This window comes from Schistocerca piceifrons, chromosome 5 (genome assembly GCF_021461385.2).
Source record: "Schistocerca piceifrons isolate TAMUIC-IGC-003096 chromosome 5, iqSchPice1.1, whole genome shotgun sequence".
Taxonomy (NCBI): Eukaryota; Metazoa; Arthropoda; class Insecta; order Orthoptera; family Acrididae; genus Schistocerca; species Schistocerca piceifrons.
In genome coordinates, this window is record NC_060142.1 from 706678345 (window position 1) to 706700836 (window position 22492).

The 22492-nt window shown below is 43.9% G+C and overlaps 1 protein-coding gene and 1 non-coding gene across 2 annotated transcripts in view; both read left to right on the plus strand.

The window, feature by feature from the left end:
- LOC124799211 overlaps window positions 1-22492 on the plus strand; it is a 774857-nt gene that overhangs the window by 187192 nt on the left and 565173 nt on the right. The gene's annotated exons all lie outside the window — the stretch shown is intronic.
- On the plus strand, window positions 16781-16855 carry Trnas-cga. The gene has a single exon. It is a non-coding gene; the product is annotated as a tRNA-Ser (tRNA).

Sequence of the window (22492 nt, forward strand, 5' to 3'; positions counted from 1 at the left end):
CTATATTATATTATTACATTATATAGTAAGATAGTAATTTACAAATAGCTGAGTATGTATTTCGTGATGTACGCCTCTCTCCCTCACACCCCACTCACCCACACCTCGACCCCCCCCCCCTCCCCCAGCTACCACGATGCACAACGACGAGCAGCGTCGCTGCCGATAGGTACATGCTTAGGGGTGCGCATCTATTCGTTGTGCTTGTGCTAGAGGAAATAACCACGTGTAGATTATACAACATATTTAATACTTTTTAACATGCTTTATGTTCACACATATGTCTAAAAGGCTGTACCACTCCCTAATTCACCTACTTAGCGGTCTTTTTAAAAAAATTATTAAGTAGTTATTTACTTTTTTACTTTATAAAATGATCTCTGTTCTTCGTCAGTATTCAAGCTATCTCTATGATAGATTTCACAAAAATGGGATCAGCGGTTTAGGTGTGAAAATGTAACAGAGTAACTTTCGCATTTATAATATTAGAACGGAAGTATGGATTCTTTTGCAAGCGGTTTTCGTAAGATGTCTTACTGTTCGCCGATTCAGTTATCATCGACTCTTCAGCATATTATGAGCTTAGTGCGAGATGATACTCCTCGAGAACAATCTCCTTAAAAACGCTGAATGATACATACACTTGACCTAAGGCATTTGTTGATTTTAACAGGTTATACATTCCGTAACTAATTCTTTACCAATAACTGAGGAGATACGACAGCCGGTCCAGTCCTCTATCCTTTGTGGAAATACAAGGTAACCAAAATGCAATGAATCCATTTTAAAATAAATTATAGATGCTTGAAGGATCGTTAGAAATAGATGATAAAACCTCGGCTGTGTGGGCGACCCCAAGGAAAGAAGTACTTCTATCATAGGTGTCCAGTCCGTCGATTGTAAATTTCATGTATCTTGTACGACCAGACCCAGTTTCGTAGACATTAACACTAAAGTGGCGCCCACGATTCTTATTGCATGTAAAAGGCGCATTATAAGAAAAGATGCAAGCACCGAGGTCCAAAATCTTCTCTAAGAAAACTCAGTATGGGCACGATATCGATCCGGCTAGGCATGAACAATCGTACGCTTGCACGCCAGCATCTCCAGTTTGCTAGAAGGTTCTGCGCGATTTTTCTAGTTTAGCGGAACTGCGCTGTCCACCTCGTGTCGTGGCAGCCGTTCCGCAGCCGAGCTGGGATGTATACGTGGTTTCACGTAGCGCCAAGCAAACAGGAAGTAATTGTGGCCGCGCTGGCTAAGTTTAGAAACCATGACTATGTGAATAATGATTTGTATTTTTCTGCTACCAGTCACATCTGTTTATTTTATGTTTCTCTTAACATGTTGCAGCGCGTGTGCATATACGCATGTTACTTACAGATAAACTGTCTTAGTCCAAATTAACCAAGAACTGTTCTGTTGCCGGAGTGGCTGTTGCGGTATTTGAAGGGTAGGGTGCGGGCAGTGGGTAGGCAAAAACTGACGTCTGTTCTTGTCTACTGCTGGTATGCCGCTATGCCTCATTGTTGATGACATAGCAAAGCCTGTGCGGAATGCTGGCCGGTTAGGTTTAAGAAGTTCTAAGTTCTAGCGGTTCAAATGGTTCGAATGGCTCTGAGCACTATGCGACTCAACATCTGAGGTCATCAGTCCCCTAGAACATAGAACTAATTAAACCTAACTAACCTAAGGACATCACACACATCCATGCCCGAGGCAGGATTCGAACCTGCAACCGTAGGGTCGCTCGGCTCCAGATTGCAGCCCCTAGAACCGCACGGCCGCTCCGGCCGGCTAAGTTCTAGCGGACTCATGACCTCCGAAGTTAAGTCCCATAGTGCTCAGAGCCATTTGAGGGGAATGCAGATAATTTTGCGTCGGTTGTTCCTGTCTTCACTTACGACTTTGACGTCCCAAAGCACTATCTGCATCGTTAATACATCTGCAGAGTTGTTGTTTAACATTACACTATTGCACTGCTTAGTGTAACACTGTTCTTGACGTACTTTCACTGCACGAACTATCTATAGGTGTAAACGGTATACCTTACATACAATATGGTGGCCCTGCGGCGCGTGGCTGAGTATCGACTGTCGTTTCTTTCCAGCGACATTCGCGATACTGACAGTCTGGTAGTCGTTTGTTTGTCGCTGGCACATCTTAAGTCTATTTTGTTAGTACCGTACACGATTATAAGACCAAAAATATCTGCATTCCGCACAGGGTGTAGTAGCAGTAACAACAACGATGGAAAGCTCCACACCAGCAGAAGACAACAACTTCTGGCCGCCCACTGCCGCCCCCTACTCCCAAGTACACTACTTACCACTCCAGCAACTGAACAGTTCTAGGTTAATTTAGACAAAGATAGTGTGTCTTTAAGTAACATGTTTATGCATAAATGCCCGTTGATGAACAAAATAGGCTTGAAACACATAGCAGTGTGTTAAAATAAACATTAAATTACATAAATAACTGTGACTGTAGCAGAAAAATACAAATAATTAAAAACTTCATAACGTCTTTATTCATCATTTTTTTAAAGAGAAACTATCCTCTGACAGTGAGTCGAATGGTCGATCAAAATGCGGCAAGTGTCACGCTTAAGAATGGTTCAAATGGCTCTGAGCACTATGGGACTTAACCTCTAAGGTCATCAGTCCCCTAGAACTTAGAATACTTAAACCTAACTAACCTAAGGACATCACACACATCGATGCCCGAGGCAGGATTCGAAACTGCGACCGTAGCGGTCGCGCGGTTCCAGACTGTAGCGCCTGGAACCGCTCGGCTACCTCTGCCGGCGCTTAAGAAATTACCCTTGATTTATGCAGTAGGCAGATTATTCCAAATTTGACTGTCATTCTGCCACTACTGAAGCACACAAACAGCATCACTTTTAACTTACGGCGACCGTGGATTTGTGTAAGTGCTCAATAAATAGTATTCACAAAACATTCGCAATGGCAGACCCAAAGCGTATCAAAGTCTTGAGATTTAAAATGCTGCGAGAGGGCATTGTTTGAAATGTGTAATACACATTTCAGTTGACGCAAACAAACCACTGAACTTCATATTATTCCTGATCGTTCAAAAGTTACACAGGATGTGCGCCTGCTGTAACAATCTCACCTCCAATTTCCGACTGTCAGAAGTACTCTTATAAAATTCTTAAAGCAAGCAAACCATTTTACTGCGTATTACGTTTTTTTATTGTTTTGAAATGACCACTTTGTGTCGCTATTTAGCAGATAGCTAATTTCGGCCGCTTCTCTGTTATCAAGACTTCTATGACTTCTATGACTGACCTCACTTATTACAAGGAGCGAGGTGGCGTAGTCAAAAGACACCGGGCTCGTATTGGAGAGTTGACGGTCGAAATCCTCACTCGGCCATCCATGTTGAATAAGATCTTGGCGTATGGGGAGATTGGAATCATTCTTTCCCTTTTTGTGTTGCTTAGCTGCCTGTCAAACTGTTCTAATTATCAACCAACATGCTACATAGACCATATTACACATCTAAACGTAGCTTATCACTTCCGTATACATACTGCAACTTATTTTTACCACACTTATTGTATTACATTTTTTCCTTCCGTTTGACATTTGCATTATATAAATTATATTGTCCTCAACTAGGCAGAAGCAAACTATGTAGAACCCATTTAACAACTGTAAAGCACTAAACTTTCTGTAACCTTAGAGCAATTTTCATATATTTAGTTCTTTATATGACTTAAAATATGTAATTTCAGGACGTTCGGTGTGCCCCAATGGAGGAAGCTAAGTACATTATGTAGGCTTAAATGAGTTGTTCTCGTTGCCTCCGGCAATCGAATGTCCACACAGGAACAGTTATCACATTATTCTCTATTGGAGTCCTATGATGCGCCTTCCAATTAAGCCCAAGAGTTGCATTGGAAGAGCAAAACAGAGCCAACACCGCAGTACAAAATTAGCTAATGTTTATTTTTTCTACTTCTTAACTTATGTGTTTTATACTTTGTGAATTACAAGATTAGACTTTTGGTTCAAAATGTAAGCTAATTAGGTTCCTTTCGGGATGTGATGCTGAAATAGCTGCATTTTTAGCAACCATACACAACTGCTCGCTCGAAGAAAGTTTCGTACCAATAGACTAGTTGTACGGGTGATACCAACACACAAGAAACGGAACAGAAGTAGTCCTCTGAAATATAGACATACTCGTATACCATTAACATCGATTTGCAGGAAGATTTTGGAACATATACTGTGTTCCAACATTGTGAAGTACCTGGAGGAAAACGATCTATTCACACATAAGCAGCACGGATTCAGAAAATACTCCTTTTGTGAAATACGAGCGTGGCTCTTCGGTCATGAGTGCTATCGGCAGGTAATCTCAAGCTGATTCCAAACTCCTAGGTTTCGATAAGGTGTTTGACACCGTTGCTCACAAGCAACTACTAATCAGAGTGCGTGCCTGTGGAGTATTGTCCCAGTTATGGGACTGGATCCGCAATTTCCCGTTAGAAAGTCATATTTCGTAGTAATTGACGGGAATAAGATGAGAGCTGGCATCTAAGGTTCCCCAAAGACTGAGTTATTAGACGCTCTGCTATTTTGACTCTATACAAACGACTTAGGAGACAATCTGTTTGAAAATAATGAAGTTGTTTATCGTCCAGTAAAGATAAAAAAGGAATGCAAGATTTATCGAAGAGACCTGGATAAAAAAGGAATGCAAGATTTATCGAAGAGACCTGGATGGAGCGAAAAGTGATAATTGACCCTAGACAAGTCTGGGATCCTTCATTACTTACTGCACTGAGACAAAATTCCATTAAATTTCGAATACAAAAATTTAAGCCTCACATAGAGAGTCTCACACAGCGAGGTTTTTCCCACTTGCTATTCACTAGTGGAAGGTCGAGAAACCGTCTAAGCGTGGTTCATGAACCCTCTGCCAAACATTTGCGCGTGAATTGCAGAGTAGACGTATACTGGGTGAATTACCTAAAATTTGCACCGCAAGTAATACGATAATGGAAGGCGCCATTGATTAGCGGATTTCACAGACTGAAACGATAGATAAGGACCCACCTATGCAGCCCCTACGCAGTGTTATGAGATTAAAATGTGTATTTCTTTAAAAAAGATTCAACTATTTCAATTGAAGAAAGTCTATTGGCAGTACCACAATCAAAGCAGACTAAATTAGAACGTCAGTGGCGTTTGTTTCAGAAGTCTAGTGCAAGATGTTTACGAGGTATGACAGTCTGAAAATTATAAACACACCTTTGTTTGTTCCATGCTGTAGCACAAACGAATGTGAATTTCACATATGTGAGTATGTGCAGCCCTACAAGGATGTAGATACGTCTCCGCAGGTGTCGTGTTGTTAAATGGGACACTGCGTCCGACAAACGAAAGACAAAATGGGTCAAATGGCTCTGAGCACTATGGGGCTTAACTTCTGAGGTCATCAGTCCCCTAGAACGTAGAACTACTTAAACCTAAGTAACCTAAGGAGATCACACACATCCATGCCCGAGGCAGGATTCGAACCTGCGACCGTAGCGATCGCGCAGTTCCATTCTGTAGCAACCGAGCGAAGTGGCGCAGTGGTTAGCACACTGGACTCGCATTCGGGAGGACGACGGTTCAATCCCGTCTCCAGCCATCCTGATTTAGGTTTTCCGCGATTTCCCTAAATCGTTTCAGACAAATGCCGGGATGGTTCCTTTGAAAGGGCAAGGCCGATTTCCTTCCCAATCCTTCCCTAACCCGAGCTTGTGCTCCGTATCTAATGACCTCGTTGTCGACGGGACGTTAAACACTAACCACCACCACCACCATTCTGTAGCGCCTAGAACCGCTCAGCCACTCCGGCTGGCCAAACGAAAGACAAAGAAAGGTTAATAAAGTATCTCTGTCGGGTTTGACACGTAAGGAACCAATGCACCCTCAAAGACTGTGCTGAAAAAGACCACCTCGAGCGTCAAACAAGCTTGCAGACTGCAATGTAACACTTGCTGCACTCTTTCTAGCAATTCAGCGGTAACTGCAGCAGTAATATGTCGTTTCACATCACCTGTAAATGTTTGAAGAGGTTGAAAAGGTTGACGTCAACTGGGATATCTTTCGGCGTACACGGTACACAGTACACGAACGAATGGCATACTACCTACGTTCACCATACACCCTGAGCGTATCTGCTTTTCTTCTCATAAGGAAATACTATCTTCCTAGCACGTCCTACTACGCCCACTACCTCACAATATGTGACAGGACCGTCCCAACGCAATCGCAGTCTACTCACAACAAGCATAAACAAACATAACATCGTCGCCTAGCATCTAAGCTTTGGGATGGAACGAAGAGTCGTGACTGTTTGCAGCGTCCACCGTGCGATAGTTCGCAATCTACTTGCGCTAGCTTCTTGCAGATAATCGCATTTTCGTTCTCATTCACGTTACTTTAGGATCCTACTGTCAGTAGGCATTGTCCTATTCAAAAATTTATAACAGTTGCAAAAAAATTGCACGTTTCTCAACGTCTCAAAATCTTGATGGAGGTATGCTCCGTCTTCACAAGTAAATGAAAGACAGTTCGTATTTTGCCGTACGCGTTTCGCTTTTTTATTTATGAAGCATCTTCAGTGGCCTGTAATTCATGTTTCTTACTCTACACATAATAAATGTATTATGTAGTAGTTACAATATGTTACTATGTAACATTTTTTCGTGTTTTTCTCTTGCTTTTCAAATCAGAAACAATTTCTGTAACACAATCATCGTTTCGTATTACTTCCGATTTCCAGTGTTGTTAGTCCACATTTTTCGTCCGGGGGGTGTGTTCATTCGGTCTCCGTGCTCCAGCTGGCGATATCCGGTGGTTTTTCACCCACATTTATTACAACACATTGCGTGTACTTTTCATTTTGAGATCAGCATGTGAGTGTTTACAGTGTGTAGTGTTGCGAACTGTCGCTGTGTGTTTATGTTTCGTCTTGTCGTTGTGTGTGTGTGTGTGTGTGTGTGTGTGTGTGTGTGTGTGTGTGTGTGTGTGTGTGTGTGAGAGAGAGAGAGAGAGAGAGTGTTTGGCTGCAAATACGCGCCCATGCCTACTATTTCGTTCAGTGAAAATCGCTTATCGATAGTGCCTTCGTCGGCCAAGGTGGCCGAGCGGTTCTAGGCGCTACAGTCTGGAACCGCGCGACCGCTACGGTCGCAGGTTCGAATCCTGCCTCGGTAATGGGTGTATGTGATGTCCTTAGGTTAGTTAGGTTTAAGTAGTTCTAAGTTGTAGGGGACTGATGAGCTCAGAAGTTAAGTCCCATAGTGCTCAGAGCCATTTCAACCATTTTTGATAGTGCCTTCCATGACCGAAATATTCGTGATGCAGGTGTTAGGTGCTTCACCCTGAAGATACTGAAGTACGATTTTGTAATACTGAACGGGTAAGCAAAGTGTCTTCTGCTTCACTAATTGTATCGTCATTCAAAGAAAGTAGAGTGTCAGGGTGAAAAGAAACGTGTACGGAAACGTGATGGCGTATCTGATTCGTGAGTGGAGGAAAGGAACAAGTGGGCCGATAGTTTGGAGTGATACGCGTCTAGGAGCTGGGAGGCGCTCCTGGAGCGGCGCGGGGTCAGTGACCGCGTCTTGCGCCAGCCGCCGCGGACGGCTGCCGGTTTGAGGACATGCGATCCGCGCTTGCGCGGGAGATCGCGCAATAGGCGGCAGCCCGGATCGGGCGGCGCGGCGCGGCGGGGCGGCAGCCGAAGTGGAGCTTGACCCGCAATAGTGCGAGTCGCTGACCCCGCGACCAGTGCGACACGTGTCGTCCGCCGCCAGCGGCCGCCGCCGGCCGCGCCAGCACAATTGGTATGCGCGCCTCTCGCAACAGCACTTGGCACTTGCCGGCGCGGATTGGGCAAAACTCTCGCTTGGCCGTCCGCCCGGCCCGGCCCGGAGCGGCGCCTGCCGCCGCCTCCGCCGCACGTTACTTCTGGGTCTTGCTCCGTGCAGGCAGCCGCCCGAGGGCGTTGCCTCGCCGGGTCGCACGGTGCGGTGCTGGACACACGGCGCAGCCTCACTCCGGCTCGTTGACTCTCAGCGCGACGAGCCGGTACCCACACGCACCGCGCTGGGGGCGGAACACTAGTCCTTGTCCTGCGGAGGATGACGACGTGATGCAGTCATCATTAAATAAGACTAATAGACAGTTCCGGAAATGGAACATTTATTTATCGATACTTGAGATACTGATGGTTCAAATGGCTCTGAGCACTATGGGACTCAACATCTGAAGTCATCAGTCCCCTAGAACGTAGAACTACTTAAACCTAACTAACGTAAGGAAATCACACACATCCATGCCCGAGGCAGGATTCGAACCTGCGACCTTAGCGGTCGCGCCGTTGCAGACTGTAGCGCCTAGAACCGCTCGGCTATACAGGCCGGCTCATAAAATTAAAAATCACTCGCAAGAACCTTACATTTACGTGACAATAGCTCCTTGTAAAATTTCTAAATTCTTAAGACGCTCTGATGAAGGTCCCCTTTTATATTTTGAATGATAGACTAATATTTTAAACAAATTCCAAGGGCAGTGAATAAGTAATTACCAGTAAATTTTTAAGAGAGCGGTTACGTACCTTGAAAGCAAGTAAATATTCAAAACTTATAATACAATCAATTGCAGTGGCAATGACTTAAAGTATTACAAAATACAACGCTCCACCCAGGTGAGGTGGTTTCCTACGACCGAACCTCGGTCAGAAGTGTCAGGCGGTCCCAGTCTGCCTGCGCGTCTCGTATTGCTAACAACCGTCGCTCCCCGTTCGGTCCCATCTGACATCGGATCACTTCAAAGCCAAATATTTTCTGGACCTCCAATACATGTCCAACACCTCGTAAGTCAGATATTTTCTTACACAATCCAAAAGAACAACTTGGAAAGCAAATTATCGCCACTGTGAATCCCCAAAGCTACAAGTTAATTACAATGACAGCATTAACAAGAATTTCCACATTCTCGATTACACTCATCATAGTAATCGCACGACGGTGTTCATGGCCAGTTACACACACAGTACTAGTACCTTTTAGTCACCCCATACATACATACCATTCAGTATTAAATCAAACCCTTCGGGCGCCAGAAGCAATCCTTCACCAGTTTTTGTGTCCTTATGTCAAAAGTTCGTACAAGTACCTTTTCCCAGCAATAATGGCATATGCCGTATAACACCAACAAATGTAAGCAATAGTGGCACAGAATAACATCACATATTGTCAACTACTCGATACCACCACGCCCATCGCCGTTAAGAATTGTAAAGTGAATAATTTGTGTACTTCCAATACACCAGTAACTTAATACACCCAATGCCAGGCGTTTATCAACACATCAGAAGTACTGGATGTAGGAGTGTTCAACTTAATATACCAAATCCCTTGCTTGCTACGAATATAGTATCGTATTACTCCTGTAAGGAAGCTCAATAATCCTCAATCTTCTCCGTCTCAGTTCTCAATTATAAGACATCTTCACATGCAGATTATTCCGCCACTCCAGGTAAGCACAGACATGGTCCAAATCCTGAACCTGTGCTCATTCGCCAGTCAGTTACTTCAAGAAGCCAGCACTGTTCGTGCACCGGGACATAACTATGTCGCCACGCCGGCCCCCACCAGTCGACTTCGCACTGCTGGGACACTCCTTCCCTCTACGACTCCAGTGGCGCCCCCCTGCGCGAGTCCAAGAGGGGATGATTACCAGATGTGCCGATCGTCGGCACAGTTTGCGAGCAGAGGCGAAATCAACTCAGGTGTCAGCTAAACGAGTATGGGAAATTACTACGATCCAACGCTCAGGAGTCAATGGGACGAGGCGTTGGGTCATTGGTCACTGATGAGGTGGGCTGTTTACATCTGTGTGGGGCATACCGACGTGTATGGAAAGCGAGCGTTCGGCGCTCAGGCATTCTTTTCTATGGCGTCCATCCAAAATCAACACGTCTTGCCATGCCTGTGGCGGCCTCATTTCTTCTCATAGGCACCCGTTGTCGCCATAAACATGAAGATGTTTTAGGGTCTAGTTAAACGCGTGAGATGAACGTAACTGCAGAACGATCTAAGGAATAGATTGTGTTAGACACAATGAAGAGCCTTCACTGACTGAACTATGACCTACAATAAAGCTGCAGCATCCTCTACACAACCCGGATGTTTCACTGTGTGATTTTCAGGGAAGACGAGCGCTGTCGTCGGTTTCGGTCGGACGAGGAAATGCAGGACTAGCTGCGGTTGTGGACCCGTCACCGGCTGACTGCGTTCTACGATCGTCTCATGTTTTAGTGCGATATATGTCTTAAGGCGTATGGTGAATACTTTGGACTGGAACCATTCCGTGGTACCGTTGTGGCAGGTGTTCCGTTTTCATTTGACTGCCCTCATACGTTCAAGCAGGCATTCCTCGGGCTGTTGCCGCATTTTCCCCACACCCTGCATGTCTCTTGTGCAAACTGTAACGAGAAGAGAATCTTGGATTTGCTCGAAAGAATACAAGAAATCGTTTTCGCACGTTCCGTTAGCCAATAGAAGACGAGAAGAAGGAAGTATTAACGGTAGCAAGTACTCTCGTCCGTTCAGTGTACCACTGCCTGCAGAGTACGTATTCAACGTAGGATGCTGCTTGACACCGCGGCGTTGTGTACGTGAGTTTCTCTAGAATTTTAATTTATCGTAAACAACAGAGATGAACGTTATAAGACAAAGTGAAACCTTAATCATCGTGAAAAAAAGAAAAGAATTCGCTACTTTCTCATGTCTACTTTCTCATGCTAAACAAGTCGTTGAAAGTTCCCTGCAGAAATATTAACCCATGTTGCTTCCACAGTCGTCCGTAAGTGCGAAAGTGTTGCCTGTGCAGGATTTTGTGCACGAACAGATCTCTCGATTATGGCCCATAAATATTCGATGGGATTCACGTTGGACGATGTGGGTGATCAAATCATTCGCTCTAATTGTCCAGAATGTTCTTCAAACCAATCGCGAACAATTATGGTCCAGTCACGTGACATTGATGTTTGTGAACAAGATGTTCATGAATGGCTGCAAATGGTCTCCAAGTCTCGAACATAAAGATTTCCAGTCAATCATCGGTTCAGTTGGACCAGAGAACACAGTCCATTCTACATCTACATCTACATTTATACTCCGCAAGCCACCCAACCGTGTGTGGCGGAGGGCACTTTACGTGCCACTGTCATTACCTCCCTTTTCTGTTCCAGTCGCGTATGGTTCGCGGGAAGAACGACTGCCGGAAAGCCTCCGTGCGCGCTCTAATCTCTCTAATTTTACATTCGTGATCTTCTCGGGACGTATAAGTAGGGGGAAGCAATATATTCGATACCTCATCCAGAAACGCACCCTCTCGAAACCTGGACAGCAAGCTACACTGCGATGCAGAGCGCCTCTCTTGCAGAGTCTGCCACTTGAGTTTGCTAAACATCTCCGTAACGCTATCACGCTTACCAAATAACCCTGTGACGAAACACGCCGCTCTTCTTTGGATCTTCTCTATCTCCTCCGTCAACCCGATGTGGTACGGATCCCACACTGATGAGCAACACTCAAGTATAGGTCGAACGAGTGTTTTGTAAGCCATCTCCTTTGTTGATGGAGTACATTTTCTAAGGACTCTCCCAATGTATCTCAACCTGGTACCCGCCTTACCAACAATTAATTTTATATGATCATTCCACTTCAAATCGTTCCGCACGCATACTCCCAGATATTTTACAGAAGTAACTGCTACCAGTGTTTGTTCCGCTATCATATAATCATACAGTAAAGGATGCTTCTTTCTATGTATTCGCAATACATTACATTTGTCTATGTTAAGGGTCAGTTGCCACTCCCTGCACCAAGTGCCTATCCACTGCAGATCTTCCTGCATTTCGCTACAATTTTCTAATGCTGCAACTTCTCTGTATACTACAGCATCATCCGCGAAAAGCCGCATGGGACTTCCGACACTATCTACTAGGTCATTTATATATATTGTGAAAAGCAATGGTCCCATAACACTCCCCTGTGGCACGCCAGAGGTTACTTTAACGTCTGTAGACGTCTCTCCATTGATAACAACATGCTGTGTTCTGTTTGCTAAAAACTCTTCAATCCAGCCACACAGCTGGTCTGATATTCCGTAGGCTCTTACTTTATCAGGCGACAGTGCGGAACTGTATCGAACGCCTTTCGGAAGTCAAGAAAAACAGCATCTACCATCTTCAAGAAAAATAGCATCTTCCATGTAAATACCACCAACAGCATTATAGACCCACTGCTAGCTTGCACAATGCCTTGTTAACACTTTGGGTCCATGGCTTCGTGGGGTCCGCACCACACTCGAACTCTCCCATCAGCTCTTACCAACTGAAATTGGAGCTCATGTAACTGGGCCACGGTTTTCCAGTAGCCTAGGCTTCAACGGGTGTGGTCACGAGCCCGGGAGAGGCGATGCAGGCGATGTCGTGCTGTCAGCAAAGGCATTAGCCTCGGTGTTGTGCTGCCGGAAACCTTTTCACGTGAATCACCTCGTAAAATAACAGCTCCGCCAATGCACTGCCCTTCTATACCTTTCGTACGCGACACTACCGCAATTTTTTATATCGCTATTCCATTACTTTTGTCGCCTCAGAGTAGTTATGTAAAGATGACTAGCCTTTCCCGGGATAGACTAGCGTGGACAGGTACATCAAATAAGTCTCTGTACTGAAGGGCGTAACAAGAACAACTTCCTCTCAAAATTGGAGAATGAGATTCTACCATTTTTATTATCACAGCAGCTGATGTACTCCAGAAACTTTGAGTAACATTTTCATTATCTACATTATGTGGCGCGTCTGGTGATACTGCAATCCTGTATGAAAACTTAAAACTGTACCTCTTTGTTCCACACGGATAGATGGTTCAAATGACTCTGAGCACTATGGGACTTAACATCTGAGGTCATCAGTCCCCTAGACTTAGAACTACTTAAACCTAACTAACCTAAGGACATCACACACATCCATGCCCGAGGCAAGATTCGAACATGCGACCGTAGCGTTCGCGCGGTTCCAGACTGAAGCGCCTAGAACCGCTCGGCCACACCTGCCGGCCACACGGATAGAGCACGTAGAAAATTTAAGCTGGTCGTGACAGATGCGAATAAGAACTTTACCTTCAGCCATAATTATTGATATAAAAATTTTGTAACTAATCGACCTAGAAGCTACTGTGCTTCACCATCCGACGCATCTGCACGACCGAACGTGTACCCGTATTCATGCAAATGCAAATATATTTAGAAACATACTTTAATCCTACCTGCGTCCTCAGGTAAGGAACTGTATCGAGGCACAGTAACTGACTTACCAGCATGTCAGTCCATGTGACTCGTTGCAGTCCGTTAATAAGATTTACGCGTGCGTATATTTAGACCTGGAGTTATGAGAGTACGGGTCATGATTTAATCAAGCAAAGATCCCTTACGATAAAACGTATCAGCTACGAAATCGTTGTTATTTAATATTTTTACCTTTATAAATGTGTCTGAAGGAAGAGTTAATGATTTTATCTGACATTAACTGAAGAGGGTATGCAAGTTGTCACCACCACGTTAGTTGTATGCTTGCTCGGTGGGAAAATATTTCAGTTGCTTGGTGGAGTCCTTATAAGATAGCGCTTTAGTGGAAGCGGCTGCACTTTCGCGTTTCGTGACATTTACGTAACGCGAGCCTGCGTCAAGCATTGTTATTCTGCTTAGACAACCGATGCACACGTGGGCCGCCTCTACATGTTGTTTATGTTGGCGCTGACAACGGCACTGAATACTGAACTAATTAAAGCAATGGAAATGGCGGCGTTCCCAAACAAACACGCACTCCCTGTGATTTTTATAGCGACTCGTCGGAAAATTGGGCGGGTGCTGAATGCTGAATAGCGGCTCGTTACTCGTGCCTGATACTCTCCCGTGTAATCTAGTGCGCTGCTGAAAAATGAGGTAGCTGAGTGGCGTAAAGCGACACGTGGATTATTTTCAGACGTGCTCTCTTGAGTACTGAATGTCTGAAGATTCATCTGTGCACAATAACCTAACGAGCGTACTTTCTGGTCTTCTTTAACGGCTGTTGGAATATCTGAGGTCAATACCTTTTCCTTGCAGTTTACACGATTCTTTAGACCTTCATTTCAAGCTTAAAGTTGGCGGAAGGTGTCCGTTCGTTTTCAGTCTGATCGGATGAGAAATTGCTGGTGATATTATTGAAGGGACGATTCCGAAATCCGCCTATCGAGGCCTAAATGAACTAGAAAGGGAACTGACTCATAATTCCCGATGCGCAACAAGTGCCGATTGTTTTTCTTGGGAAGAAAGAAGTAATAATGTTGTCATTACTTTTAAAGTTGTACTTCGCTATCTTTCCTTATTGATTATCGTCGTCGACAGAGCATTAAAATGTCAGTATGAGGCAACTTTAGACATTTACTAACCAATCACAACGTATTCAGGTCGAGTTTTGAACTATAATCGCATCGCACCCACTAACACGGAATATTCGAACGCTAACAGTACACTCTATTAACGTACTTCTGATCTCTTCACCCTCATATCTCTTGGAAAGGATTAAAGTTAATTCTTATTCACACCATGTTTATTTTAGCAGTAAATCTCTGTGATGTGCCTGTTGCCGGTGCCTATGTCATTCCGCACTGTCATCTCGTCTCATCTTCGTACTCAATGTTCTTTATGAACTATAACACACATTTTTATATCTCAGGGCTCCTTCTATTCCTAAATCAACTAATTTTTAATATCTTGGCTTATGCTTCGTTAATACTTCTCTATTTACGATAAGTATTTTCTACAAACATTTTTCCTTCCCTTTTATTTTCAGTACCGCTTCATTCCATACCTAACCCGTTCGTTTAATTTTTCGAAATTTGGAAATTTGTGGTAAGGTCTTATGGGAACAAACTGCTGAAGTCATCGGTCCTTAAGCTTACGCATTACTTAATCTAACTTAACCTAACTTACACTAAGGACGACACACACACTCACGCCCGACGGGGGGAGCCGCGCGGACCGTGACAAGACGCCCAAGACCGCGCGGCTACCCCGCGCCGCTCTTTTAATTTAAACATCCTTCTGCAGAATCTGGTTTTTTAACTGCCTGCCACTTGTACTTTACAATTTTACTACTCTATCGTTGTTTTTCTTCCATAAAATGTTGTACTAGTCACAATATTTCAGATTCCTACAATGATCCTAAACCAATATTTAATATTTTATAGAATAAACATATTTAATTTCAAAGGAAGATTTGTGCGAGTTTGGTACCCACCTCTTTATTACTTAATTCTTCCGTAACCATCCTTCCTACGTAGCAGAAACTTTTAGCTTCTGCTACTGGATTACAATGCATTCTGATATTCAGTAAGTTACTTTTATAATTTCTATTGCTATTTAACACTGCTTAAAAGTCGTAAAACGAATACTGTGCTACGTAGTACGCCCAATACTTTTGGAGTCTGTTAAAATTTTCTGGTGTAGATAACAAGAAACGTGTCTTTGCATACGTAGACAGCGGTGTTTGCTCGCCTCACACCGTTACTCCTGTTAGAATCGCTCTTCTAACGCCTGTGTCACGTGCAAGTTAAACATGTGTTAATGGAATGCATCGCTATCTGTCACCTTTTCTTTAACATAGCATTGTACTGCTTGACTGTACTCTTTCCTTACTTCGGTTTCGTTGTAGATCATTTTGTAATTACTCTTGCGTTTTTGATTTCAGCGTCGGCCTTTCAAAGCAGAATGCCTTCTTTGGATTCGAAAATGAAATGAATTAATGAATCGAAATCGTTTGTAATTCGTATCGCCATGATAAAATGGAAGGTTAAAGATGCATCTCGGATTTCATGCCGAACTGGTTCTCGTCCAGAAAATGTTCAACTTCACTCCATGCATTTTTTAAAGTATCCAATGTTCTGGAAGGCTGAAATATCAGATAAGTAGTGTGACGACAAAGTAGGAATTCTATATTAGAGATTATCTCTAGTCGATGTGGAACAGTGCTTCACTTAGACAAGTGTGGATACAGGAATTCGACCCTGAGTTTCTTGAATGAAGTACCCTGCCATTTACCGTGAGAGACTTACCGTACCCAAGGTAACATTACTCAGAAAGACCAGAGGGGAATTCTAGTCGCCTTTTCCGAATCACGAGCTCGGTAAGTGAGACGACGAAACTTTTCTGGGTGTCTGGTGGTGTACAGGTTTGGAACGCCGGTGCTACGATCGTACTCACTTCTGCCACTGTAAAGTCGGTGGACTGAAACAACAAATGCTTTCTCCATTACGTCTTCCACACTGCCTCCCAGTGAGGAATACTACTTCCCCAGTGGAGGCATCTGAATCGTAAAGTGCACTCCTCCTAAGGAGCACATTCTTAATCTTCGAGCTATCAGAACTGCCTCAGAAGTCCGTGCTCCAACGCAACGTATTCACACTGCGGAACACCGCGTTCAGCTCTCAGATTTATTGGTTCAAAGCAGCTCCTGAGGATTTTGTAAGGGGCGATCAAAAAATATCCATTAGACGGTCGTACAGTCCAGGATCGGTGTGCCAGTCAGGCAAAATCATCGTGAGCACTGAAGCATCCGTCCCACCAACGCACGAGGATGAACATAACCGTTTGGTAAAACGCCGTGTCCTGCAGTGTGCACGGGGCGTGAGTCGTGCTTGGGTAGCTCAGTTGGTAGAGCACTTGCCCGCGAAAGGCAAAGGTCCCGAGTTCGAGTCTCGGCCTGGCACACAGTTTTAATTTGTCAGGAAGTTTCATATCAGCGCACACTCCGCTGCAGAATGAAAATCTCATTCTGCAAGATTTTCTTCGTTCTTCGGACAATGTCAGTTTGTGAGTATAAGTCTACCAGTTCCTGTCTTTTTATTATCCTCCATTCCTGTAACTGGGTGTCCCCCTTCTCTCGAAGACTAGCAGTTTTTGTTCATCTGTTTTCATTAATGTAAATTTTGCAGAGCCATGTAGAGCTACCGGGTGAATTACATTTTGATGTCTGATTTTAAAACTTCTCCAAACTGCGCTATTGCACAGCACGTCCCGTAAGTCAAAATATGATCTTGGCTATTTATTTGGGAATGTCCACGTGCTTACCTGGGTGGTAACGTGCTCGCCTCCCATGCAAGCGAGCCCGGGTTCGATTCCCGGCCGGGTTGGAGATTTTCTCCGCTCGGGGACTGGGTGCTGTGTTGTCCTCATCATAATTTCATCCTCATCACCGGCGCGCAAGTCGCCCAATGTGGCGTCGAATGAAATAAGACTTTCACTCGGCGGCCGAACTTCCCCGAATAGGGGCCTCCCGGCCAACGATGCCATACGCTCATTTCATTTGGGAATAACTGTGCAATCAGTTACTTTTTTGTTTTTTTATACGATTTACTGTACCACTAACAAGTTTTAGAGCCAATGGAGGCTCATCACCTGGTGGAGTTGTTGCAGGAACGTTATATTTTGGATCAAGTGTAGCTAGACGTTGTGGTGAAAGTGCACGAAAACGTCGGGAATTTAGTGATCGGTAACGAAACGTTTATGAATCTGAAACGTTGTTATGTTTTAAGTACTTACATTGTGTGGTGTCACCGCCAGACACCACACTTGCTAGGTGGTAGCCTTTAAATCGGCCGCGGTCCATTAGTATACGTCGGACCCGCGTGTCGCCACTGTCAGTGATAGCAGACCGAGCGCCACCACACGGCAGGTCTAGAGAGACGTACTGGCACTCGCCCCAGTTGTACAGCCGACTTAGCCAGAGATGGATCACTGACAACTACGCTATCATTTGCCGAGACGATAGTTAGCATAGCCTTCAGCTACGTCATTTGCTACGACCTAGCAAGGCGCCATAGCATTTGATATTATTTTATATTGTGGTTATAACATGTACCGTCAAGAGAGATGTTCTACAATTGTGGATTAAAGTTAAGTATTACATCAATTACTTACTTTATTTGCTACTATTAATTCCTTTAACTGTTCCAGACCTCACGCCAATCTGCGTGAGCTTAACGCGTGCCTTTCGGCTTCCTCTCATTGTGACTTGGCTGTCATGCCAAGTCACAACACACTGCACTACGTTGTGGTATCCATGGCAAATCTGTTCCCATAACGTACATATCAGATAGTACACACAGAAATATACACAGTGTTTAGCTGCACTTGGTTTCATACTTAATCACAGTAGGTGAACTCTGGAGGTTATTGCAGAGAATATGAATATGTTAGATACCACACTTTGCTACATCGTGATCAGCCTTAGGTGCATTGTATTACTCACTATAAATATTACATGGACAAACATTATATTAAAGTGACGTTTACTAGCTGTAGGAGTGTTCTTACATTGGCAATATCCACGTAATTTGGGTTAAAAGTTATACAAAAGATAAACAAATACAGTGAAATATTTACTAGATAACGACATTTATTTAAAAGTGAGTTATAGAATGTGATTGCTGTCACCTGTCTAGGAGAACTAAATTTATGCAGGATGATGAATAGGTCTCAGTATTTTATATATGGTGTTATGCTGCCAGAATGTCTTGGAAATTCTGGAAGAACAATTTCTGCATTGATTCAGTTTGTTCACTGAGAATTTTTTGAAGTGATTATAGTTTGTGAATGTAAATCTCGAATTTTTGAAGGAGATCCATTTTTAACTCTTTCTCAGCAATGTGTTGCACAGAAAGGCTGGCTCTGAGCACTATGGGACTTAACATCTGAGGTCATCAGTCCCCCAGAACTTAGAACTACTTAAACCTAACTAACCTAAGGACATCACTCACATCCATGCCCGAGGCAGGATTCGAACCTGCGACCGTAGCGGTCGCGCAGAAAGCTGTCATTGATATCACCAACAGAACGTTCATGATGAGCAATATGTATGCAAACGTGAACTAATTTAACTTTCTGAGTTGAAGAGCGTCCATATGTTCTTTGTAGCGGTTTGCAAAATTTATCCCTGTTTTCCCTATATAGAAGCAGGAACAGGAGCATGTGAGTTTGCATATTCCGAAATTTTGATGCCAGTCTCCAGCGGATTTATTATTGTGAACAATTTTATTTTGTAGTTTATTATCAGCGTGGAAGCATGTATATTAATCCCGAAATAAGTCGTCATTTAAATCACAGTTGCAGTTAGTCATCCATAGAGAATATATTGAAAATATGATCTATTTGTCGCTGCAATCCTTGCCTTAATCTTGATTTCCATTCTCTTCTACTCGATAAAAATGCTTCCAAAATATTTAAAAATGTCTACTCTTTTAAAACTGGCTTCATCAACTGTGCCTTGCTCATGACCACGTACTCAGTTTTCCCCTCGTTAATTTGTAACCCTGCTTTCCTTGCAACATTTCTGTAAGAACCTGTCATGAACTGCAGGTCCTCTTTGCTACCACTTGTTAGAACATCATCGACTGTTTCTGCAAGTGATTTATTGTAATGTTACCCGATTTTATTTCAACTTGGTTTCTTATTTGGTGTTCTCTATGTAACTTTTCTAAAATTAAATTATAAACTATTGGTGATAATGCGTCTGCTTGTTTAAGACCAGTTCTGACTTCAAAATGCTCTGACCTTCCTGCAATAGCCTTTACTTGGAAATATGTTTCCTCTAAACGCATCTGCAGTGCCTTTGTTAACTTTTGTCGAAACTGACTCTTTCAGTACATTGGTGACCGTGACCCTATGTAGGCTATCATATGCTTTGTTGAAATCTACAAAAACCGTGTGAATATCAGCGTCGTGTTCCCAACTTTTCTCCGTTAGCTGTCTGAGTGGTCTATAATTGATCTGCTCTTTCTGTGTTTGGGATCAATCTCTTAAGTATACCTGTGATAGAACTTTTTGGCTTACATTAAGGGGTGAAATCCCACTACAACTGCACTATGTGATGAAAAGTATCCGAACACCCCTAAAAACTTACGTTTTTCGTATTATGTGAATTTGCTGCCACCTACTGCCAGGTACTCCATATCAGCGACCTCAGTAGTCATTAGACATCGTGAGAGGGCAGAATGGGGCGCTTCGCGGAACTCATGGACTTCGAACGTGGTCAGGTTATTGGGTGTCACTTGTATCATGCATCTGTACGCGCCATTTCCACACTCCTGAACATTCCTAGGTCCACTGTTTTCGATGTGATAGTGAAGTGGAAACGTGAAGGAGCACGTTCAGTACAAAAGCGTACAGGCCGACCTCGTCTGTTGACTGACAGAGACCATTGACAGTTGAAGAAGGTCGTAATGTGTAATAGGCAGACATCTATCCAGACCATCACACAGGAATTCCAAACTGCGTCAGGATCCACTGCAAGTACTATGACAGTTAGGCGGGAGGTGAGAAAACTTGGAGTTCGTGGTCGAGCGGCTGCTCAAAAGCCACACATCACACCGGTAAATGCTAGAAGACGCCTCGCTTGGTGTACGGAGCGTAAACATTGGACGGTTGAACAGTGGGAATACGTTATGTGGAGTGACGAATCACTTTACACAATGTGGCGATCCAATGGCAGGGTGTGGGTATGGCGAATGCACGGTGAACGTTATCTGCCAGCGTGTGTAGTGCCAACAGTAAAATTCGGAGGCGGTGGTGTTATGGTGTGGTCATGTTTTTCATGGAGAGAGCTTGCACCCCTTGTTGTTTTACTTGGCACTATCACAGCACAGTCCTGCATTGACGTTTTAAGCACCTTCTTGCTTCCCACTGTTGAAGAGCAATTCGGGGATGGTGACTGCATCTTTCAACACGATCGGGCAGCTTTTCATAATGCACGGCCTGTGGCGGAGTGGTTACACGACCATAACATCCCTGTAACGGACTGGCCTGCACGGAGTCCTGACCTGAATCCTACAGAACACCTTTGGGATGTTTTGGATCACCGACTTCGTTCCAGGCTTCACCGACGGTCATCGATACCTCTCCTCAGTGCAGCACTCCGTGAAGAATGGGCTGCCATTGTCCAAGAATCATTCCAGCACCTCATTGAACGTATGCCTGCGAGATAGGAAGCTGTCATCAATGATAAGAGTGGGCCAATACCACGTGGAATTCCAGCATTACCGATGGAGGGCGCCATGAATTTGTAAGTCATTTTCAGCCAGATGTCCGGATATTTTTGATCACATAGTGTATCACATACCAGGGGGTCTATCTTTTTTAGTATAGGATACATCAAGGCCATTTTCCAGTCATCGGGCAATCTCTCATATTACCAAACATTTTTTAACAGTTTTGTAATTTTTTAACCAGAGCCGGTCCTCCATTCTTTATTGCTAGCCTGCGTTTTTGACTTCGCTGAAAGCGTTATTGTTTTTTAGGTTTTTAATTATTTGTCGTATTTGGGGGTCGTAAAGTTTAGTAATTCTGTGAAGTACTCCGCCCGTCACCATTCTGCTTCAGTGCCGTTCGAGAGGAATTTCCCTTGTCAGTTGCGAAGTTGCTCACCTGGGTGTCAATGTCACTGCCGTCTTGATGCAGACCAGTCGCCAGTTTTTAGATGTCTCAATGGCTCAGTTTGGCGTCAGAATCACCCAGTGCTATTTTAACATCATGGTTGGGCAAGGAGTTGTTCAGTGTAAAATCCCTCCTTTATGAATTCCTCCCAGGGTGCGTGCACATTAATCACGAGTGTATCGCTATTCCGGAAAGCGATTTTAATGCAGGGGATTGTGTTGTTAATGGATTTAAAGTCTTTCACCGCTAATACTGAGTAACGTACAAAGAAATCAGCACTTAATTCATAGTGCTCGAAACAGTCTCCATACAGGGTATTTCAATTGCTTATTTTGATTAATCCTGTACTCTGCTATGTAATCTCTTGAAGAGCTACAACTTTCAGCTTGTTTTTTGCCAACTCACTGCCCTTATTCTACGAACTTTCCTTACATTCCAGGTTCCAAAAGAGAAGTCACTGTCCATCTTCGTGTCTGATTCTAGCTGAGACAGTCCTGATTCTCCGGCTTCTGTAGAGTGTCCTGAGCAACTTACTTTTTTGTGTGACTGGGAGGTACCCCTCTCCAGAACCCCTAACCTGGAGGACCTGTAGCATTATGTTTGGATGTCTATCCTAGAGGCTTTGTCTTCTCCACGACTTTTGACCCACGCCTGGCCATGCTACTTTTGGTTCACCCCGAGTTTTATTTCATCGGTGCCTATTTTATCTAATGAGTGTTCCTCGAGCTGCTACTTGAGGAGGCGCCCAATGACGGACTAGCAACGCCATTTAGTTTTCTCAGATAGTATTTCCCTCTCTTATGACCAGCATGTGACCTGAGTGTGTGTACCTACTCACTAGTGATTGTCGTTGGTTCCATGTATTCTGCTCGTATAATCTTATTCCATATCCGACTTTACTCTTAATATCTAGGAAG